Here is a 24,931-nt window from a genome sequence, read left to right as displayed (position 1 = left end):
AGCAAAAACAGCCTAAACCCAGCAGAAGAAGAGAAATAATAAAGATCAGAGCAGAAATAAACAATATAGGATCTAAAAAAAATTGTAGAGAAACCAAGAGGTGGTGTTTTGAAAAAATAAACAAAATTGATTAACCTTTAGCCAGGCTTCCCAAAAAGAAAAAGGAGATGACCCAAATAGATAAAATCATGAATGAAAACGTAATTATTACAACCAATCTCAGAAATACAACCAACTATCGGGGAATACTATGAAAAGTTATATGCCAACAAACTGGACAACCTGGAAGAAATGGACAAATTCCTAAGCACCCATGCACTTCCAAAACTCAAACAGGAAGAAACAGAAAACTTGAACAGACCCATAACCATCAAAAATTGAATGAGTTATCAAAAATCTCAAAACAAATAAGAGTCCAGGACCATATGGCTTCCCGGAGGAATGCTACCAGACATTTAAATCATAGATAATACCTATCCTTCTCAAGCTCTTCCAAAAAATAGAAAGGGAAGGAAAACTTACAGACTCATTCTATGAAACCAGCATTACTTTGATTCCTAAACCCAACAGAGAACTCGCAAAAAAAGAGAACTACAGGCCAATATACCTGATGAATATGGATGCAAAAATTCTCAATAAGATACTAGCAAATCGAATTCAACAGCATATAAAAAGAATGATTCACCATGATCAAGTGGGATTCATTCCTGGGTGCAAGGCTGGTTCAACATTTGAAAAACAATCAATGTGATGCATAACATTAATAAAACAAAAGATAAGAACCATATCACCCTGTCAATTGATGCAGAAAAAGCATTTGACAAAATTCAGCATCTCTTCTTAATAAAAACCCTCAAGAAAGTCGGGATAGAAGGAACACACTTAAATATCATAAAAACCATTTATGAAAAGCACACAGCTAACATCATCCTCCATGGGGAAAAACTGAGAGCTTTCCCCCTGAGATCAGGAACAGGACAGGGATGTCCACTCTCACCGATGGTGTTCAACACAGTGTTGGAAGTGCTAGCATCAGCAATCAGACAACCAAAGGAAATCAAATGCATCAAAACTGACAAAGATGAATTCAAGCTTTCACTTTTTGCATATGACATGATATTATACATGGAAAACCCGATAGACTCCACCAAAATTCTGCTAGAACTGATACATGAAATCAGCAAATTCGCAGGATAAAAAATCAATGTACAGAAATCATTTGCATTCTTATACACTAACAACGAAGTAACGGAAAGACAAATAAAGAAACTGATCCCATTCACAATTGCACCAAGAAGCATAAAATACCTATGAATAAACCTAATCAAAGATGTAAAAGATCTATATGCTGAAAACTATAGAAAGCTTTTGAAGGATATTGCAGAAGACATAAAGAAATGGAAAAACATTCCGTGCTCATGGATTGGAAGAAGCAATATTGTTAAAATGTCAATACTACCCAAAACTATCTACACATTCAATGCAATCCCAATCAAATTTGGACCAGCATTATTCTTGAAGCTAAAACAAGCAATCCTAAAATTTGTATGGAACCACAGAAGGCCCAGTATAGACAAAGTAATTTTGAAGAAGGTGACCAAAGCAGGAGGCATCCCAATCCCAGACTTCAGCCTCTACTACAGAGCTTTAATCAAGACAGCATGGTATTGGCACCAAAACAGACACATAGACCAATGGAATAGAATAGAAACACCAGAACTAGACCCACAAAAGTATGGCCAACTAATCTTTGACAAAACATGAAAGAATATCCAATGGAAAAAGACAGTTCCTTTAACAAATGGTGCTGGGAAAACTAGACAGCAACATGCAGAAGGATGAAACTAGACCACTTTCTTACACCATTCACAAAAATAAACTCAAAATGGATAAAGGACCTGAATGTGAGACAGGAAACCATCAAAACCCTAGAGGAGAAAGCAGGGAAAAATCCTCTTTGATCTCAGCCACAGCAACCTCTTACTTGACACATCCCCAAAGGCAAGGGAATTAAAAGAAAAAATGAACAATTGGGACCTCATGAAGATAAAAACTTCTGCACAGCAAAGGAAACAATCAACAAAACTAAAAGGCAACCAACGGAATGGGAAAAGATATTTGCAAATGACGTACCAGACAAAGGGCTAGTATCCAAAATCTATAGGAGCTCACCAAACTCCACACCTGAAAAAAAAAAATCCAGTGAAGAAATGGGAAGAAAACATGAATAGACATTTCTCTAATGAAGATATCCAGATGGCCAAGAGACACATGAAAAAATGCTCAAAGTCGCTCCTCATCAGTGAAATAGAAATGACAACAACACTGATATATCACCTCATGCCAGTGAGAGTGGCTAAAATGAACAAATCAGGAGACCATAGATGCTGGAAAAGATGTGGAGAAATGGGAACCCTCTTGCACTGTTTGGGGGGAATGCGAACTCTTGCAGCTGCTCTGGAAAACAGTGTGGAGGTTCCTCAAAAAATTAAAATAGTCCTACCCTATGACCCAGCAATAGCACTGCTAGGAATTTACCCAAGGGATATAGGAGTGCCGATGCATAGGGGCACTTGTATCCCAAGTTTTATAGCAGCACTTTCAAAAACAGCCAAATTATAGAAAGAGCCTAAATGTCCATCAACTGACGAATGGATAAAGAAATTGTGGTTTATATACACAATGGAATACTACTTGGCAATGAGACGGAATGAAATATGGCCTTTTGTAGCAACGTGAATGGAACTGGAGAGTGTTATGCTAAGTGAAATAAGTCATACAGAGAAAGTCAGATACCATATATTTTCACTCTTATGTGGATCCTGAGAAAGTTAACAGAAATCCATGGGTGAGGGGAAGAAAAAAAAGGAAAAAAAAAATAAAAATAAGTGTTTTTTAAAATCTTAATGAGTTAAAAGAAAGTGAAGAAACACCTTTTTTTTTCTGAAATTTATTGACAAATTGGTTTCCATACAACACCCAGTGCTCATCCCAAAAGGTGCCCTCCTCAATACCCATCACCCACCCTCTCCTCCCTCCCACCCCCCATCAACCCTCAGTTTGTTCTCAGTTTTTAACAGTCTCTTATGCTTTGGCTCTCTCCCATTCTAACCTCTTTTTTTTTTTTTCCTTCCCCTCCCCCATGGGTTCATGGTAAGTTTCTCAGGATCCACATAAGAGTGAAACCATATGGTATCTGTCTTTCTCTGTATGGCTTATTTCACTTAGCATCACACTCTCCAGTTCCATCCACGTTGCTACAAAAGGCCATATTTCATTTTTTCTCATTGCCACGTAATATTCCATTGTGTATATAAACCACAATTTCTATATCCATTCATCACTTGATGGACATTTAGGCTCTTTCCATAATTTGGCTATTGTTGAGAGTGCTGCTATGAACATTGGGGTACAAGTGGCCCTATGCATCAGTACTCCTGTATCCCTTGGATAAATTCCTAGCAGTGCTATTGCTGGGTCATAGGGTAGGTCTATTTTTAATTTTCTGAGGAACCTCCACACTGCTTTCCAGAGCGGCTGCACCAATTTGCATTACCATCAACAGTGCAAGAGGGTTCCCGTTTCTCCACATCCTCTCCAGCATCTATAGTCTCCTGATTTGTTCATTTTGGCCACTCTGACTGGCGTGAGGTGATACCTGAGTGTGGTTTTGATTTGTATTTCCCTGATAAGGAGCGACGCTGAACATCTTTTCATGTGCCTGTTGGCCATCCGGATGTCTTCTTTAGAGAAGTGTCTATTCATGTTTTCTGCCCATTTCTTCACTGGGTTATTTGTTTTTCGGGTGTGGAGTTTGGTGAGCTCTTTATAGATTTTGGATACTAGCCCTTTGTCCGATATGTCATTTGCGAATATCTTTTCCCATTCCGTTGGTTGCCTTTTAGTTTTGTTGGTTGTTTCCTTTGCTGTGCAGAAGCTTTTGATCTTCATAAGGTCCCAGTAATTCACTTTTGCTTTTAATTCCCTTGCCTTTGGGGATGTGTCGAGTAAGAGATTGCTACGGCTGAGGTCAGAGAGGTCTTTTCCTGCTTTCTCCTCTAAGGTTTTGATGGTTTCCTGTCTCACATTTAGGTCCTTTATCCATTTTGAGTTTATTTTTGTGAATGGTGTGAGAAAGTGGTCTAGTTTCAACCTTCTGCATGTTGCTGTCCAGTTCTCCCAGCACCATTTGTTAAAGAGGCTGTCTTTTTTCCATTGGATGTTCTTTCCTGCTTTGTCAAAGATGAGTTGGCCATACGTTTGTGGGTCTAGTTCTGGGGTTTCTATTCTATTCCATTGGTCTATGTGTCTGTTTTGGTGCCAATACCATGCTGTCTTGATGATGACAGCTTTGTAGTAGAGGCTAAAGTCTGGGATTGTGATGCCTCCTGCTTTGGTCTTCTTCTTCAAAATTCCTTTGGCTATTCGGGGCCTTTTGTGGTTCCATATGAATTTTAGGATTGCTTGTTCTAGTTTCGAGAAGAATGCTGGTGCAATTTTGATTGGGATTGCATTGAATGTGTAGATAGCTTTGGGTAGTATTGACATTTTGACAATATTTATTTTTCCAATCCATGAGCAGGGAATGTCTTTCCATTTCTTTAAATCTTCTTCAATTTCCTTCAGAAGCTTTCTATAGTTTTCAGCATACAGATCCTTTACATCTTTGGTTAGATTTATTCCTAGGTATTTTATGCTTCTTGGTGCAATTGTGAATGGGATCAGTTTCTTTATTTGTCTTTCTGTTGCTTCATTGTTAGTGTATAAGAATGCAACTGATTTCTGTACATTGATTTTGTATCCTGCAACTTTGCTGAATTCCTGTATCAGTTCTAGCAGACTTTTGGTGGAGTCTATCGGATTTTCCATGTATAATATCATGTCATCTGCAAAAAGCGAAAGCTTGACTTCATCTTTGCCAATTTTGATGCCTTTGATTTCCTTTTGTTGTCTGATTGCTGATGCTAGAACTTCCAGCACTATGTTAAACAGCAGCGGTGAGAGTGGGCATCCTTGTCGTGTTCCTGATCTCAGGGAAAAAGCTTTCAGTTTTTCCCCGTTGAGGATGATGTTAGCTGTGGGCTTTTCATAAATGGTTTTTATGATATTTAAGTATGTTCCTTCTATCCCGACTTTCTCAAGGGTTTTTATTAAGAAAGGGTGCTGGATTTTGTCGAAGGCCTTTTCTGCATCGATTGACAGGATCATATGGTTCTTCTCTCTTTTTTTTGTTAATGTGATGTATCACGTTGATTGATTTGCGAATGTTGAACCAGCCCTGCATCCCAGGAATGAATCCCACTTGATCATGGTGAATAATTCTTTTTATATGCCGTTGAATTCGATTTGCTAGTATCTTATTGAGAATTTTTGCATCCATATTCATCAGGGATATTGGCCTGTAGTTCTCTTTTTTTACTGGGTCTCTGTCTGGTTTAGGAATCAAAGTAATACTGGCTTCATAGAATGAGTCTGGAAGTTTTCCTTCCCTTTCTATTTCTTGGAATAGCTTGAGAAGGATAGGTATTATCTCTGCTTTAAACGTCTGGTAGAACTCCCCTGGGAAGCCATCTGGTCCTGGACTCTTATTTGTTGGGAGATTTTTGATAACCGATTCAATTTCTTCGCTGGTTATGGGTCTGTTCAAGCTTTCTATTTCCTCCTGATTGAGTTTTGGAAGAGTGTGGGTGTTCAGGAATTTGTCCATTTCTTCCAGGTTGTCCAATTTGTTGGCATATAATTTTTCATAGTATTCCCTGATAATTGTTTGTATCTCTGAGGGATTGGTTGTAATCATTCCATTTTCATTCATGATTTTATCTATTTGGGTCATCTCCCTTTTCTTTTTGAGAAGCCTGGCTAGAGGTTTGTCAATTTTGTTTATTTTTTCAAAAAACCAACTCTTGGTTTCGTTGATCTGCTCTACAGTTTTTTTAGTTTCTATATTGTTTATTTCTGCTCTGATCTTTATTATTTCTCTTCTGCTGGGCTTAGGCTGCCTTTGCTGTTCTGCTTCTAGTTCCTTTAGGTGTGCTGTTAGATTTTGTATTTGGGATTTTTCTTGTTTCTTGAGATAGGCCTGGATTGCAATGTATTTTCCTCTCAGGACTGCCTTTGCTGCGTCCCAAAGCGTTTGGATTGTTGTATTTTCATTTTCGTTTGTTTCCATATATTTTTTAATTTCTTCTCTAATTGCCTGGTTGACCCACTCATTCGTTAGTAGGGTGTTCTTTAACCTCCATGCTTTTGGAGGTTTTCCAGACTTTTTTCTGTGGTTGATTTCAAGCTTCATAGCATTGTGGTCTGAAAGTAAGCATGGTATAATTTCAATTCTTGTAAACTTATGAAGGGCTGTTTTGTGACCCAGTATATGATCTATCTTGGAGAATGTTCCATGTGCACTCGAGAAGAAAGTATATTCTGTTGCTTTGGGATGCAGAGTTCTAAATATATCTGTCAAGTCCATCTGATCCAATGTCTCATTCAGGGCCCTTGTTTCTTTATTGACCGTGTGTCTAGATGATCTATCCATTTCTGTAAGTGGTGTATTAAAGTCCCCTGCAATTACCACATTCTTATCAATAAGGTTGCTTATGTTTATGAGTAATTGTTTTATATATTTGGGGGCTCCGGTATTCGGCGCATAGACATTTATAATTGTTAGCTCTTCCTGATGGATAGACCCTGTAACTATTATATAATGTCCTTCTTCATCTCTTGTTACAGCCTTTAATTTAAAGTCTAGTTTGTCTGATATAAGTATGGCTACTCCAGCTTTCTTTTGGCTTCCAGTCGCATGATAAATAGTTCTCCATCCCCTCACTCTCAATCTAAAGGTGTCCTCAGGTCTAAAATGAGTCTCTTGTAGACAGCAAATAGATGGGTCTTGTTTTTTTATCCATTCTGATACCCTATGTCTTTTGGTTGGCGCATTTAATCCATTTACATTCAGTGTTATTATAGAAAGATACGGGTTTAGAGTCATTGTGATGTCTGTATGTTTTATGCTTGTAGTGATGTCTCTGGGACTTTGTCTCACAGGGTCCCCCTTAGGATCTCTTGTAGGGCTGGTTTAGTGGTGACAAATTCCTTCAGTTTTTGTTTGTTTGGGAAGACCTTTATCTCTCCTTCTATTCTAAATGACAGACTTGCTGGATAAAGGATTCTTGGCTGCATATTTTTTCTGTCTAGCACCCTGAAAATCTCGTGCCAATTCTTTCTGGCCTGCCAAGTTTCAAAAGAGAGATCAGTCACGAGTCTTATAGGTCTCCCTTTATATGTGAGGGCACGTTTACCCCTTGCTTTCAGAATTTTCTCTTTATCCTTGTATTTTGCCAGTTTCACTATGATATGTCGTGCAGAAGATCGATTCAAGTTACGTCTGAAGGGAGTTCTCTGTGCCTCTTGGATTTCAATGCCTTTTTCCTTCCCCAGTTCAGGGAAGTTCTCAGCTATGATTTCTTCAAGTACCCCTTCAGCACCTTTCCCTCTCTCTTCCTCCTCTGGGATACCAATTATGCGTATATTATTTCTTTTTAGTGTATCACTTAATTCTCTAATTTTCCCCTCATACTCCTGGATTTTTTTATCTCTCTTTTTCTCAGCTTCCTCTTTTTCCATAACTTTATCTTCTAGTTCACCTATTCTCTCCTCTGCCTCTTCAAGCCGAGCTGTGGTGGTTTCCATTTTGTTATGCATTTCGTTTAAAGCGTTTTTCAGCTCCTCGTGACTGTTCCTTAGTCCCTTGATCTCTGTAGCAAGAGATTCTCTGCTGTCCTGTATACTGTTTTCAAGCCCAGCGATTAATTTTATGACTATTATTCTAAATTCACTTTCTGTTATATTATTTAAATCCTTTTTGATCAGCTCATTAGCTGTTGTTATTTCCTGGAGATTCTTCTGAGGGGAGTTCTTCCGCTTGGTCATTTTGGATAGTCCCTGGCGTGGTGAGGACCTGCAGGGCACTTCCCCTGTGCTGTGGTGTATAGCTGGAGTTGGTGGGCGGGGCCGCAGTCAGACCTGATGTCTGCCCCCAGCCCACCGCTGGGGCCACAGTCAGACTGGTGTGTGCCTTCTCTTCCCCTCTCCTAGGGGCGGGATTCACTGTGGGGTGGTGTGGCTCGTCTGGGCTACTTGCACCCTGCCAGGCTTGTGATGCTGGGGATCTGGCGTATTAGCTGGGGTGGGTAGGCAAGGTGCTCGGGGGCAGGAGGGGCAGGCTTAGATCGCTTCTCCTTAGGTGATCCACTTCAGGAGGGGCCCTGTGGCAGCGGGAGGGAGTCAGATCCGCTGCAGGAGGTTTGGCTCTGCCGAAGCCCAGAGTTGGGTGTTTGCGCGGAGCGAGCAAGTTCCCTGGCAGGAACCGGTTCCCTTTGGGATTTCGGCTGGGGGATGGGCGGGGGAAATGGCGCTGGCGAGCGCCTTTGTTCCCCACCAAACTGAGCTCTGTTGTCAGGGGGCTCAGCAGCTCTCCCTCCCTTTGTCCTCCAGCCTTCCCGCTTTCCGAGCAGAGCTGTTAATTTATGACCTCCCAGATGCTAAGTCGCGCTTGCTGTCGGAACACAGTCCGCCCGGCCCCTCCGCTTTTGCAAGCCAGACTCGGGGGCTCTGCTTGGCCGGCGAGCCGCCCCTCCGCCCCGGCTCCCTCCCGCCAGTCCGTGGAGCGCGCACTGCCTCGCCGCCCTTCCTACCCTCTTCCGTGGGCCTCTCGTCTGCGTTTGGCTCCGGCGACTCTGTTCTGCTAATCCTCTGGCGGTTTTCTGGGTTATTTAGGCAGGTGTAGATGGAATCTAAGTGATCAGCAGGACGTGCGGTGAGTCCAGCGTCCTCCTAAGCCGCCATCTTGCCGCAACTCCTCTGAAACACATTTCAATGATTAGGAAAATAAGGCATGAGGACAATGAAAAGTTTAACAAAAATATATAAAACATAAAACAGAATGAAATACAAATACTATAGCTGATAAAAATGCAATAGAGAGCTTCAACATCAATGGATCAAGCAGAAGACAAATATGTGTGTTAAAATACATCTAAATTATCCAGTCATAAAAGCACAAAGGAAAAATAATGAGCCACCAAACAGAAGTCGAAGACCAAATGACTGCACTGGTGAATTCTATTGAACATGTAAAGCAGAGTTGTTACCAATCTTTCTCAAACTCTTCCAATAAATAAAAGAGAACAGAATATATTCTAAAATCATTCTAAAAGGACATTACTCTGATAAAAAAACTAGATAAGAACTTAACAATAAAATAAAATTACAGCCAACAACCCCGATGAATATAGATGCAAACCCCCCAAAATAATAGAAACATAATTCAAGAATAAATTAAAAGATTACACACTGTAATCAAGTTAATTTATTCCAGGGATGCAAGTATGGTTCAAAATCCACAGAAAAATCATTGTGATACACTAAATTTATAAAGAACAAAAATCATAGGATAATCTCAAAAGATGCAGAAAAAGCATTTGAGAAAATATAATATCCATTCATGATAAAAACTCTCAACAACATGCGTATAGAGGAGTTGTAACTTAACAAAGGCCATATATTACAATCCCACAGCTAGCATCGGATTCTTTGCTAAAAAGCTAAAGCTTATCTGCCAAGATTGAGAAGAAGACCAGAATTCCCATGCATGCCACTTTTATTCAACATAGTGCTGGAAGTCCTAGCCAGAGAAATTAGGCAAGTAAAAAAAATGCATACAAATTGGAAAGGAGAAAGTACAACTTTCTTTATTGGAGGATCATATGACATATATAGAAAACCATAAACATTTCACCAAAATATGTTAGAACTAATACATAGATTTAGCAGAAATTTGGGATATAAAATCAATTGACAAAAATCAGTTACATTTCCATACACTGATAATGAACAACAGATAGAGAAATTAAGGAAACAATCCCATTTGCAATTTCATTAAAAAGGATGGGATAACTATTAATAAATTTAGCCAGGGAGGGAAAAGATCCATACACTGAAAACTATAAAACAATAATAATAGAAATGGAAACTTACCCAAATCAATGAAAAATACTCTGTGCTTCTTGATTGTAGGAATTAACATTGTTAAAAAGTCCATAGTACTCAAAGCAATCTACAAATTCAATACTTTTCCTACCAAAATTGCAATGACATTTTTTACAGAAATAAAATAAACCATCCTAAAATATGTCTAGAGCCATGAAATACTCCAGGTAGCCAAAGGAATCCTGAGGAAAAAATATAAAGCTGGAGGCATCACACCTCTTGACGCTAAACTATTTTACAAAGCTACAGTAATCAATAGACTATGTCATTGCCATAAAAACGGGCACATAGGTCAATGGAAAAGAAAATAGATCCAAGGGGCACCTGGGTGGCTCAGTTGGTTAAGTGACTTTGGCTCAGGTCATGATTTTGTGGTTTGTGGATTTCAGCTCCGTGTTGGGCTCTACATTTACAGTGCAGAACCTGCTTGGGATTCTTTCTCCCTCTTTCCCTACTCCTGCATGACTTGCGCTTTCTCTCTCTCAAAATAAATAAATAAACTTAAAAAAATTCTCTCTTTCCCTCTGCTCCTCTCTCCCACTTTTGCACACATGCACTCTCTCTCTTAAAAAAAATAGAGATTCGAGAAAGAAACCCACACATATCTGATGAATCAACTTATGACAAATAAACCAAGAAAGGATAGTCACCTCACAAATAGTATTGGTAAAACAGGACAGGCACATTCAAAAGAATAAAACTGGAACACTATCTTACACCATATAAAGAAGTCAACCCAAAGTAGGTTAAAGACTAGAACATGGAGAAAGAGGGAGATGGTGGCAGAGTAGGAGGACCCTAGGCTCATCTTCCATGAATACAACTACATAACTATCAAATCATCCTAAATATCGCAGAAATAAATCTGAAGACTGACATAATAAATTCCACAACTTAAGGTACAGAAGAGACCACACTGAAGAAGGTAAGAAGTTCAGAGATGCAGTTTGGGAGAGAAACCCATACAGTGGTTGCTGTGGTGGTGAAAGAGCCACAGTCATGAAGAAGGGCAACAAACACACAGAGGAGCAATTCAGAAAACAAATCCACGTAACAATTGACTTTGGAAAGCAAGAAGGAACAAATTTCCTGAATTTTTGCAACCAGTGGGACTTAAAGTGTGGAGTTCTAAAAGTAAGCAGGCTTGGCTCTGGAGTGATGGAGGCAGTGGGGCTGTTCTTGGAGAGAAGGCAAAGCAAACAGCCTGTGGACATATAGTGTGGAAACAGCTATTTGAAAGAGCATCTTGGGCACACAGTGAGGAGGTTATTTGTTCATTTCAGAGCGGGTCCCAGGGAGGCAGCATTCATGGAGAGAACCTGTGGGAAAAGGTACTGGCAGGCCCCATATTCCTCCCACGACCCGCAGCATAAGCACAAACCACCTTTTGGAATCAGCCCAGCACAACACTTGATACCTAACTTGCTTAAGCCAACCCCCCACAATGGAACCACCCTTCCAAGTCACACTGGCCTCAGTCCCAATTTGTTGGGCCTCCACCGCCAGAAGACCAGCCCAAACCCCTGCCAACACTGTGTCTTAAACTTAAAGGAGCTAGAAAAAGAACAACAAAGAAACCCCCAAAACAGCAGAAAGAAGGAAATAAAGATTACATCAGAAACAAATGATATAGAAACTTAAAAAGCAATAGAAAAGATCAATAAAACTAAGAGCTGGTTCTTTGAAAAAATCAATAAAAGGGTAAACTTCTAACCAGAATTATCAAGAAAAAAACCAGAAAGTACTCAAACAAATAAAATCACACCTGAAGGAGGAGAAATACCAACACCACAGAAATGCAAACAATTATAAGAGAGTATTATGAAAAATTTTATGGCAAAAAAATAGACAGCCTGGAGGAAATGGATACATTCAAAGAAATCTATAAACTATCAAAACTGAAAAAGGAAGAAATAGAAAATTTGAACAGACTGATGGCCAGCAATGAAATTGAATCAGAAAAAAAAAAAAAAAGCAAAAAGCAAAACTCCAGAACCAGATTGCTTCGCAGGTGAATTATTTTCTAGCAAACATTTAAAGAAGCATTATTTATTCTTTTCAAACCATTCCCAAAAATAGAACTGGGAGAAAAACTTCCAAATTAATTGTATGAGGTGAACATTACACTGGTACCAAAAACAGATAAAGACACAGCTTAAAAAAAAAAAAACAAAAAACTACAAGCCAATATCGATAATGAACATAGATACACAAATTCTCAAAAATTACTGGAAACTGAATTCAACAATACATTGAAAATCATTTACCATATCAAGTGGGATTTATTTCAAGGTGGCAATGGTAAATTATAATTTGCAAGTCAATCAACATGATACAGCACATCAATAAGAAAAAGGATAAGAAACATACAATCATCTCAATAGATGCAGAAAATGTATTTCGCAGAGTACAACATCCATTCACGATAAAGACCTTTCAATAAAATAGGTTTAGAGAGAACATAACTCAACATAATAAAGGTCATTTATGGAAAATTCATAGCTAACATCATCCTAAAAATGAGAGCTTTTCCCCTAAGGTGAGGAAAAAGATAAGAATGGTCACTTTTAGCACTTTTATAATACATAGTACTGAAAGTCCTAGCCACAGCAATCAGACAACAAAAAGAAATAAAAGACATCCAAATAGGAAAAAAAAAGAAATAAAACTTTCACTATTTGAGGATAACATGATACTACATATACAAAACTTGAAAGACTACACACATGTATAAAAATGCTAGAACCAATGACTGAATTCGGTAAAGTTGTAGGATACAAAATCAATGTGCAGAAATCTGTTGCATTTCTATACATCAATAATGAAGCTGCAGAAAGAAAAAATTAAGAAAACAATGCAATTTACAGTTGCATCAAAAATAATAAGATACCTCGTAATAACCCTAACAACCGAGGTGAAAGACCTGTACTCTGAAAACTATAAAACACTGATGAAAGAAAATGAGGATGACACAAAGAAATGGAAACATATTGCATGCTCATAGATTAGGAGAAAAATATTTTTAAATATCATTTACATATGTACAGATATAAAGTATATATGTGTAAATTTTATAGATAAAAATACATATATATAAAGTTTTATAAAAATACATATATACACACAGCGGAATAATTCAGTCATACAGAATAATGCAATCTTGTCATTTGTAATGACACAGTTGGAGCTAGAAAGCAAAATTGTAAGCAAAATAAATCGGTCAGAGAAAGACAAATACCATATAATTTTACTCACATGTAGAATTTAAGAAACAAAATAAATGAACAAAGTGAAAAAAAGAAAGAGAGAGATATACAGAGACCAGGACACAGACTTTTAACTATATAGAACAAACTGATGGGGACAAGAGGGGGATGGGGTGAAGGGATGAGTGAAATAGGTTGTACAGATTAACGAGGGTTCTTGTGATGAGCACCGGGTGATGTACGGAATTTTTTAATTACTCTGTCATACAGGAGAAACTAACACAACACTGTTAGCTAACTGTTAAAAAAAACTAAAAAAATAATAAATAATCAATATATGTAGAAGATATAACAATTTTAAATAATTATATGCTCAACATAAGAGTACCTAAATATATGAAGAAAACCTAAAAGAACTAAAAGCAAAAATAAAAAGTAATGCAATAATACTTGGGGACTCTACTCTCAATAATGGATAGATTATGCACACAGAGAATCAATAAGGAGAAAGCAGATTTGAACCATACTATAGAATAAATGGACATAACAGACATATACAGGACATTCTATTTAACAAAAGCATAATACACAATCTTCTCAAATGTACATTGAATATTTACTAAGGTAAACCATATTTTGGGCCACAGAAAATAGTCTCAGCAAATTCAAGACTAAAATCATACTAAATACCTATTCTGACTACAAAAGCAAAAAAAAAAAAAAACGGAAATCAACAACAACAAAAGAACTAGAAAAGTCATGAACACAGGGAAATTAACCAACATTGTTCTGAACAGCCAATGGACCAAAAAAATAAAAAAGGGAATTTACCAAGGTTTCTAGAGAAAAACATCTATGTATAGAAAAACACAGTATACCAGAACTTACATGGCAAGAAATGTATTTCTGAGAGGAAAATTATAACAAAAAGACACCTACATTAAGAAGCAAGATGTTTTCCTATCTCACATTTAGGTCTTTCATCCATTTTGAGTTTATTTTTGTGTATGGTGTAAGAAAGTGGTCCAGTTTAATTCTTCTGCATGTTGCTGTCCAATTCTCCCATCATCAATTGCTAAAGAGACTGTCTTTTTTCCATTGGATACTCTTTCCTGCTTTGCCCAAAATTAGTTGGCTATACATTTGTGGGTCCAATTTTGGGTTCTCTATTCTATTCCATAGGTCTATGTGTCTGTTTTTGTGCCAATACCATGCTGTCTTGATGATTACAGGTTTGTAGTATAGGATAAAGTCTGGGATTGTAATGCCTCCTGCTTTGGTCTTCTTCTTCAATATTACTTTGGCTATCCGTGGTCTTTTGTGGTTCCATACAAATTTTAGGATTGCTTGTTCTAGCTTCAAGAAGAATGCTGGTGCAATTTTGATTGGGATTGCATTGAATGTGTAGATTGATTTGGGTAGTGTTGGAATTTTAAACAATATTTGGTCTTCCAATCCATGAGGATGGAATTTTTGTTACATTTCCTTGCTTCTTCTTCAATTTCTTTCATAAGTTTTGTATAGTTTTCAGCATGCAGATCTTTTACATCTTTGGCTAGGTTTATTACCAGGTATTTTATGGTTCTTGGTGAAATTGTAAATAGGATCAATTTCTTGATACCTCTTTCTTTTGCTTCATTATTGGTGTATAGAAGTGCAACCAGTTTCTGTACATTGAATTTGTATTCTGCGGCTTTGCTGAATTCATGTGTCAGTTCTAGTAGCTTTTTGGTGGAGCCTTTTGGGTTTCCTATGTAGAATATCATGTCATCTGCAAAAAGTGAAAGTTTCAATTCTTCTTTGCCAATTTAGATGCCTTTTATTTCATTTTGTTTTATGATTGTTGAGGCTAGGACTTCCAACACTGTGTTAAACAACAGGTGAGAGTGGACATCCCTGTTGTGTTCCTGATCTCAGGGGGAAATCTCTGTTTTTCCGCATTAACGATATTAGCTGTGGGCTTTTCATATATGGCTTTTATGATATGAGGTATGTTCCTTCTATCCCAGCTTTCTTGAGGGTTTTTATTAAGAAATGATGCTGTAGTTTGTCAAAGGCTTTTTCTGCATCTATTGAAAGGATCATATGGTTCTTATCCTTTCTTCTATTAATGTGATGTATCACATTGATTGATTTGCAAACATGGAACCAGCCCTGCACCAAAGGAATGAATCCCACTTGATCATGGTGAATAATTCTTTTCATATACTGTGGAATTTGATTTGATAGTATCTTGTTGAGAATTTTTGCATCCATGTTCATCAGGGATATTGGTCTATAATTTTCCTTTCCAGTGGATTCTCTTACTGTTTTGGTAATCAAGATAATGCTGGATTCACAAGAAAGAGTCTGGAAGCTTTCTTTCTGTTTCCATTTTGAAACAGCTTGAGAAGGATATGTATTAACTCTGCTTTAAATGGCTGGTATAATTCCCCTGGGAAGCCATCTGGCCTAGGGCTCTTATTTGTAGGGAATTTTTTTTATGACTGACTCAATTTCTTCGCTGGTTATGGGTCTGTACAAATTTTCTATTTCTTCCCATTTGAGTTTTGGTAGTGTGTGGGTTTCTAGAAATTTGTCCATTTCTTCCAGGTTGTCCAATTTGTTGGCATATAATTTTTCATAGTATTGTCTAATTGTCTGTACTTCTGTGGTGTTCGTTGTGATCTCTCCTCTTTCACTTGTGATTTTATCTATTTGGCTTCTCCCTCTTTCCTTTTTAAGAAGTCTGACTAAGCGTTTATCAATTTTGTTTATTTTTTCAAAAAGTCAGCTATTAGATTCATTGATCTGTTCTACTGTTTTTAAAATTATTATTCTATATTGTTTATTTCTGCTCTAATCTTTTCTATTTTTCGTCTCCTAGCTTTGGGGTTTCTTTGCTGTTCTCCTTCTAGTTCCTTTGGGTGTGTGTATAGGTTTTGGGATTTTTCTTGTTTCTTGAGGTAGGACTGGATTGCCATGTATTTTCCTCTTAACACTGACTTTGCTGCATCAGAAAGTGTTTGGACTATCTTTTCATTTTAATTTGATTTCATATATTTTTAATTTCTTCTTTAAAATTTCCTGGTTGACCCACTCATTCGTTAGAAGGATGTTCTTTAACTTCCATGCATTTGGAGGCTTTCCAAATTTTTTTCTGATGGTTGATTTCAAGTTTCATGGCATGTGATCAGAAAATATGCATGGTATGATCTCAATTATTTACATTTATTGAGGGCTTTTTTGTAACCAGGTATGTGGTCTACCTTGGAGAATGTTCCATGTGCACTTGAAAAGAATTTGGGGGCGCCTGAGTGGCACAGTCGGTTAAGCGTCCGACTTCAGCCAGGTCGCGATCTCGCAGTCTGTGAGTTCGAGCCCAGCGTCAGGCTCTGGGCTGATGGCTCAGAGCCTGGAGCCTGTTTCCGATTCTGTGTCTCCCTCTCTCTCTGCCCCTCCCCCGTTCATGCTCTGTATCTCTCTGTCCCAAAAATAAATAAAAAACATTGAAAAAAAAATTTTTTTAAAAATAAAAAAAAAAGAAAAGAATTTGTATTCTGTGCTTTTGGATGAAAATACCTCAATATATCTGTCAAGTCCATCTGGTCCAGTGTATCATTCAAGGCCATTGTTTCTTTATTGATTTTTCTGCTTAGATGATCTGCCTATTGTTGTAGTGGAGTATTAAAGTCCCCTGCAATTACCATATTCTTACCAATAAGATTGCCCATGTTTGTGATTAATTGATTTGTATATTTGGGTGCCTCCAAGTTGGAGGATTAAACATTTACAGTTGTTAGCTATTCTTGATGTATAGACCCTATAATTATGATATAATGCCCTTCTTCATCTCTTATTACAGCCTTTACTTAAAAAAACAGTTTGTTTGATGTAACTATGGCTACTGAAGCTTTCTTTTGATTTCCAGTAGCATAGTAGATGGCTCTCCATACTTTCAATTTCAATATGAAGATGTATTCGGGTCTAAAATGAGTCTCTTGTAGACTGCACATATATGGATCTTGTTTTTTTTTTTCATCCATTCTGACACCCTATGTATTTTTTTGGAGCATTTAGTCCATTTACATTCAGAGTTATTATTGAAAGATATGGATTTAGTGTCATTGTGTTATCTGTAGGTTTAATGCTTGTGGTTATGACTCTGGTCCTTTGTTGTCTTTGCAGTGTTCACCTCACAGAATCCCCCTTAGGATCTCTTGCAGGCCTGGTTTAGTGGTTATGAATTCCTTCAGTGTTTGGGAAACCTTTTATCTCTCCTTCTATTCTGAATGGCAGCTTTGCTCAATAAAGGATTCTTGGCTGCATATTTTTCCTTCAGCACATTCATATTTCATGCCACTTCCTTCTGGCCTGCCAAGTTTCAGTGGACAAGACTGCTATTGCCCTTATGCATCTACTCTTGTATTTTATGGCCCATTTGTCCCTACCTGCTTTCATAATTCTCTCTTTATCATTGTATTTTGTCTGTGTCACTATGATATGGTGTGGTGAAGACCTATTCTTCTTACTCCTGAAGGGAGTTCTTTGTGCCTCCTGGATTTGGATGTCTGCCTACTTCCCGAAATTAGGGAAGTTCTCAGTTATAATTTGTTCAAGTAAACCTGTCCCTTTCTCTTTTCCTCTTCTAGAACTCCTATGGTATGGATATTATTATGTTTCATTGAATTGTTTAGTTCTCTAATTATCCCCTCAAGGTCTAGTATTTTCTTATTTGTCTTTTTCCTGGCTTCATTATTTTCCATAGTTTTATCTTCTATTTTATTCATTCTCTCTTATGCTTCTGCCATCCTTGCTGTCACTACATCTAGTTTTACATTATACCTCATTTACAACATTTCTTAATTCTTCATGACTGTTAGTTCCTTGATCTCTGCAGCAACAGATTATCTTCTGTCTTCTATGCTTTTTTTCAATCCCAGCTACTAATCTTATGACTATTATTGTAAATTCTCACTCAGATATATTGTTTATATCTGTTTTGAGCAATTCTCTAGCTTTCATTTCTTCCTGGAATTTCTTTTGATGAGAATTCTTTTGTTTCATCATTTTGGCTAGTTTTTTTGTCCCTTATGTGTTTAAAAAATTTTTTTTAACGTTTATTTATTTTTGAGACAGAGAGAGACAGAGCATGAATGGGGGAGGGTCAGAGACAGAGGGAGACACAGAATCTGAAACAGGCTCCAGGCTCTGAGCTGTCAGCACAGAGCTCAATGCAGAGCTCGAACTCACAGACCATGAGAACATGACCTGAGCTGAAGTCAGACGCTTAACCAACTGAGCCACCCAGGCTTCCCCAAATCCCTTATGTGTTTCAATAGCTTACTATGTTTCTTGCACCTGTGAGCACTACTATATTATAGTGGAGGTCATATACTGTACAGGTCCTGGCCCTTCAGGAGGTGTTTTTGGAGTGTGTTGCATGCTCTCTGTTGTTGTGACTCTGGTTGCTTTATCTCCCTACTTGTAGTGTGATTTGGGCCTTCCACCAGGTGTGCTTTGATTTTTTTTTGTTCGCTGAAGTAACCTGGAAAAAAATTTTAAATTGGGTGGTGGTGGAGGAGCCTTATCCCATACATAGAGAGAAACTACATGGGTGGGGAAAGAGAAAATAAAAATAAATTGACCAGGTAGATAATCAGAGAAACTATATGGCTTAATACAAAGACAGAGAGAGGAAATAAAGAAGGGGATATAGAAGAGGTGTAAAAAGAGTAGATTAAAAATATCTGCTTAAACAAACCAACAACCAGAGTAACCACAATAAAGGGAAACAATAAGAGAAAGAGAAAGAAAAGGAAGAAGATTACACACACACACACACACACACACACACACACACAATAAGAATTGATGAAGAATCAAATCAGAAAATACAAAAACCACTGGACTGATATCCAATGGTGCCTTTAGAACTGGAGGCTATCCTGGTCTGGAAGAGGGCCGATCTGGTTTAGTCAGTGTCAATCTTGCTCTTGTAGATATGCAGTTACAGGAAACCATCAAAACCATAGAGGAGAAAACAAGCAACAACCACTTTGACCTCACCCACTGCAACTTCTTGCTTGACACATCTCTGAAGGCAAGGGAAATAAAAGCAAAAATGAACAATTGGGACCTCATAAAGATAAAAGTCTTCTGCACTGCAAAGAAAACTATCAACAAAACTGAAAGACAACCTACATAATGGGAGAAGATATTTGCAAATGGAATATCAGATATAAGGTTAATATCCAAAATCTATAAAGAACTTACCAACTCAACACCTGAAAAACAAATAATCCAGTGAAGAAATGGGCAGAAGACATCAAGATGGCCAACAGACACATGAAAATTGCTCAATATCACTCATCATCAGGGAAATACAAATCAAAACCACACTGAGATACCACCTCAACCAGTCAGAGTGGCTAAAATGAACAACTTTGGAAACAAAAGATGTTGGCGAGGGTTCAGAGAATGGGAGACCTTTTTGCACTGTTTGTGGGAATGTAACCTGGTGCAGCCACTCTGGAAACCATTGTGGATGTTCCTCAAAAGATTAAAAATAGAACTACCCTATGACCCAGCAATAGCACTACTATTAATTTATCCAAAGGATACAGGAGTGTTGATTCATATGGGCATTGTGCCCCAATGTTTTTAGCAGCACTTTCAACAATAGCTATATCACAGAAAGAACCCAAATGTCCATCAAGTGATGAATGGAGAAAGAAGATGTGGTTTCTATAAACATTGGAATACTACTTGGCAATGAGAAAGAATGACATCCTGCTATTTGAAACAATGTGGATGTAACTAGAGGGTATTATGCTAAGTTAAATAAGTCAGTCAGAGAAAGACAGATATCATATGTTTTCACTCATATGTGGAAATTGAGAAACTTAACAGAAGACCACGGGAGAAGGGAAGGGGAAAATAGTTTCAAACAGAGATGGAGGCAAACCATAAGAGACTCTTAAATACAGAGAACAAACTGAGGGCTTATGGAGAGAGCAGGGGAAAGGGGAAAATGGGTAATGGGCATTGAGGGGGAAATTTGTTGGGATGAGCACTGGGTGTTGTATGTAAGCGATGAATCATGGGAATCTACCCCAGAAACCAAGAACCCACTGTATGCACTGTATGTTAGCTAAGTTGACAACAAGTTATATTAACAACAACAACAAAAGCGGGGCACCTGAGTGGCTCAGTTGGTTAAGCGTCTGACTTCAGCTCAGGTCATGATCTCACAGTTCATGGGTTCAAGTCCTGCATCCAGCTTTGCGCTGACAGCTCAGAGCCTGGAGCCTGCTTCGGATTCTGTGTCTCCTTCTCTTATTGCTCCTCCCCTGCTCTCACTATGGTTCTCTGTCTCTCAGAAATAAATAAACATTATTTTTTTTAATAGCAAGAAAAATCCCAAATAAACAACCGAAGATTAAACTAAGAGCTGGTTCTCTGAAAAAATTAATAAAAGTAACAACTCTTACTTAATCAAGAAAAAAAAAAGAAAAAGGACACAAATCAATGCAATTATAAATAAAAAAAGGAGGCGTTAAAATTGATATCACAGAAATTCAAAGGATTATAAGAGTTTACTATAAAAAAAAAACCTGCAGGCCAACAAAATGGACAACCTATAAAATATGGTAAAATTTTTAGAAACATAGAACTTACCAAGACTGAGTCAGGAAGAAATAAAAAATTTGAATTGACAAAATACTAGTAAGGAGACTGAATCAGAAATCAAAAATCTTTCAATGAAAAATACCCCCAGGAACAGATGGAATTAATGATAAATATTACCAATCATTTTTAAAAGAGTTAACACAAGTTCTGAAATCCTTCTAAAAAATCAAAGGGAAGGAAACATTTCCAAAATCATTTTATGAGGTAAGCATTATTCTGATACCAAAACCAGAAAAAGGACACTACTAGAAAAGGAAACTAGAGCATAATGTTCCTAATGGATATAGATGCAAAAAATCTCAATAAAATACTTGAAACTGAATTAATAATCACATTAAAAGAATAATTCAGGGGTACCTGGGTGGCTCAGTTGGTTAAGTGTCTGACTCTCGGTATCTGCTCAGTCCATTATCTCACAGTTTTGTGAGTCTGAACGTCACATTGGGCTCTCTTGGGATTCTCTCTCTTTCCTTCTCAGTCACTGCCCCTCTCCTGCTCATGTGTTTTCTCTGTATCTCAAAATAAATAAATAAACTTAAAAAAATTAAAGAATAATTCACCGTGATCAAGTGGGATTTATCCTTGCGATGAAAACATGGTCAACATACTCAAATCAATTAATATGATACTTGTATTAAGAGAATAAAAGAACATAATTATCCAAATGGACATAGAAAAAAATCATTTTGCAAAATTTAATATCTATTAATGATAAAACTCTTAACAAATTCGGCATAGAAGGAACATATATTACTATTAAAAAGGACATATATAATGAGCCAACATATAATATTTTCCTCACTGGTGAAAGTTTGAAAACTTTTTCTCTAAGATTAGGAACAATACAAAGGTGCTCACTATCACTACCGCTATCCAACATAGTACTCGAAGTTCTAGCTAAAGAAGTCAGACAAGAAAAAGAAATTATTATTATTATTATTTGTTAATGATTATTTATTTTTGAGAAAGACAGAGAGACAGACTGCGAGTGGAGGACAAAGAAAGAGGGAGACACAGAATCTGAAGCAGGCCCCAGGCTCTGAGCTGTTAGCACAGAACCCAACACAGGGCTCAGACTCAGGAGTTATGAGATCATGACCTGAGCTGAAGTCTGTTATTTAACTGACTGAGCAACCCAGGGGCCCGATAAAAAGAATTTTTTATTTAATATTACAATTGCAAAGGAAAAAGTAAAATTTGCTCTATACATAATTTTATATATTGAAAATCAGAAATGCTTAAGGAAATTTTAGAACCAATCAGTTCAGTAAAGTTTTAGGATACAAAATTAGTATATAAAAATCAATATGTTTCTATACAATAACAATAAATTTTCTGAAAAATAAAGCAATCAATCCCATTTATAATAACATCAAAAAAAGCCACATACTTAGGAGTAAATTTAATTAAACAGGTGGAAGATCTCTATCCTGAAAGCCACAGGACATTGATAAATAAATAAAATAAAACACAAATAGCTGAGTAAGAATCTTGTGGTTTTTTGTATGTATGTATGTATGTATTTATTTATTTATTTGTTTTGTTTGTTTATTGAGGGAGAGAGACAGAGAGTGAGAGAGAGATGGTCAGAGAGAGAGGGAGAGACAGAATCTCAAGCAGACTCTGTGCTGTCAGCATAAATCCTGAAGTGGGGCTTGATTTTCACGAAGGAGCAAAGGGCAAGCTGAAAGCAAAGTACAGGCTAACAGCATCCCCCAAGGTGGGATATGTGTGATATTTTTTGCACCAAAGTCATCTTCAAGAATTCTTGCCATTGGCTCTGAACCTTCACCATCACCCCAAAACCCAACAATCTCACAAACTGTGAGATCATGACCTGAGCCAAAATCAAGAGTCAGCACTTAACTGACTGAGCAACCCAGGTGCCCCTGAATAGGTATATTGTGTTCATAGATTGGAAGAATTAATATTGTAAAAACACCAGTACTGGCAGGAGCTAAGATGACAATGTAGTAGGAGGACCTTAGGCTTGCCTCATCCTTCAAGCATAGCTACATAACTATCAAATCATTCTGCATATTCAAGAAATCAACCTGAGGACTGACAGAACAGACTGCATAACTAGAGGGAAAGAAGAGGCCACATTGAGGATGGAGGCAGTGCAGAGAAGTGGTTTGGTGGAGAAATGGATCACAGCTGCTGCAGAGGGGAAGGAGCCCTGGTTGCTGAGAAAGGGGAGAAAGAGTGGAGCACAGAAGGATATGCAAAAGAGAACACATCCCCAAAGCCATTGTCCAGGAAAATGAGAGAGGCTGATTTTTATGAGTTTTTGCAACCAGTGGGGCTGAAAGTTTGGAGTTTTAGAGAAGCATTGGCTTGGCTAGAGGGCTTGGCTGGGATACAGCCCAGAGGCCACTGTAGTACTCCTGTAAAAAAGGCACACAAGGAATCCTTGTGTAGTCAGAGCTATCTGAGGATCACCTAAGGCACACAAGAAAGACTGTTCACTCTTCTTGTAGTGCATCTGTGAGAGGTAATGTTCCCAGCGTCATCTCTCAAGGCACAAAAGAGCTGGAGGGTGCTTTTTCCCCCCCTGCACCTCAGCATAGGCACAGAGGCACCTGCTGAAGGCAGCTAATCCAGACATTGGCTGTTTAGCCTGCTTTGCACTAAATACCATGCCCCTGCACTCTGGGACAACTACATTTCTCAGTCAAACCTACATCAGTCCCAGCACAGTGAGACTGTCCCCAAGAAAACAAATACAAGTCCTCTCCCTACATGGTCCCAAAAGTTTAGAGTTTTAAAAGCAAACGTGGCTGGGATAGAGCCCAGAGTGCACTATTCTGCTCCAGGCAGGCTAGCAATCTGGAGACAGATGGAGTGAAAGCAGTTATCTGAAGAACACCTGGGATGCCCAAGGGGAAATGATTCACTCCTCTGGGAGTGCTTCCCTAAGCACTGAATCCCTTCTCCTTGGACAAAGGACCTGGTTGGCCCCATATCTCTCCCCCACCCCTCAGCATTAACCAATTTCAGTAAATCCAACAGTAGTAAAACTGGCTGTGTAATCTGCTTACACCAAGTCCCACTCCCTGATGTTCTGCTAGTACTGTTTTTCTTAGGCAAATGTGCCTAAAGGCCAGCTCAGTGAGCCTCTTCCCCAGGAGGCCTGTAGAAACTGCTGCAGGCACCATGTCTACTAACTATAGAGCTCTGCAAGGCTTCAGTTTTAGTAGAAGTAGCATCATGTCTCATTTAACAAGCAGATCAGTGCACACCTAGTTAAAACTTGTCACACTATGGACAATATCCAAATACTCTCCCTTGCAGGCAAGGAAAACCTCTGCAGATGTCTGACCAAAATAGCAGCACAATACATGCAGCACACACCAGAGACATTTTCTGAAGCACCAGGCTCTGGACATTATATGACCTCTTCTTCATAAAGCCATTACTCTCAGGAGCATAGCAGGAAACATAGAAGGATTTTTAACATAATAAGACAGAGACTTAGACAAATTGCCAAGACAGAGGAATTAATCCCAAAAGAAAGAACAAGAAAAGGTCACAGCCAGACATTGTATCAAAAGATATGTAAGTAATATTCCTGACACAGAATTTAAATAAACAGCTATAATGATATTCACCGGGCTTGAAAAAAGCATGGAAGACATCAGGGAGGCCCTTACCACAGAGATAAGAGAGCTAAAAAACAATGAAACAGAAATGAAAAAATTCAATAACTGAGGTTTTAAAGTGACAGGATGCAATGAGCACAAAAATGGATGTAGCAGAGGAATGAGTAAGTGATATAGAAGATTAAAAATATGGAAAATAACGAAGCCAAAAAAGAAGAGGGAAAGACAAATGATAGATCACTAGAGTGGACTTCAGAAAATCATATTCCATCAAATGTAGTAACATTCCTATCAAAGGAGTCCCAGAAGAAGAAGAAGAGAGAGAAAAGGGGACAGGAATTTTATTTGAGAAAATATTAGCTGAAAAATCCCTAACCTGGGAAAGGAAAAAAGACATCCAAATCCAGG

This window comes from Prionailurus bengalensis, chromosome X, assembly GCF_016509475.1.
Source record: "Prionailurus bengalensis isolate Pbe53 chromosome X, Fcat_Pben_1.1_paternal_pri, whole genome shotgun sequence".
In the NCBI taxonomy this organism is placed as follows: domain Eukaryota; kingdom Metazoa; phylum Chordata; class Mammalia; order Carnivora; family Felidae; genus Prionailurus; species Prionailurus bengalensis.
Note: the sequence above shows the minus strand (reverse complement) of the source record.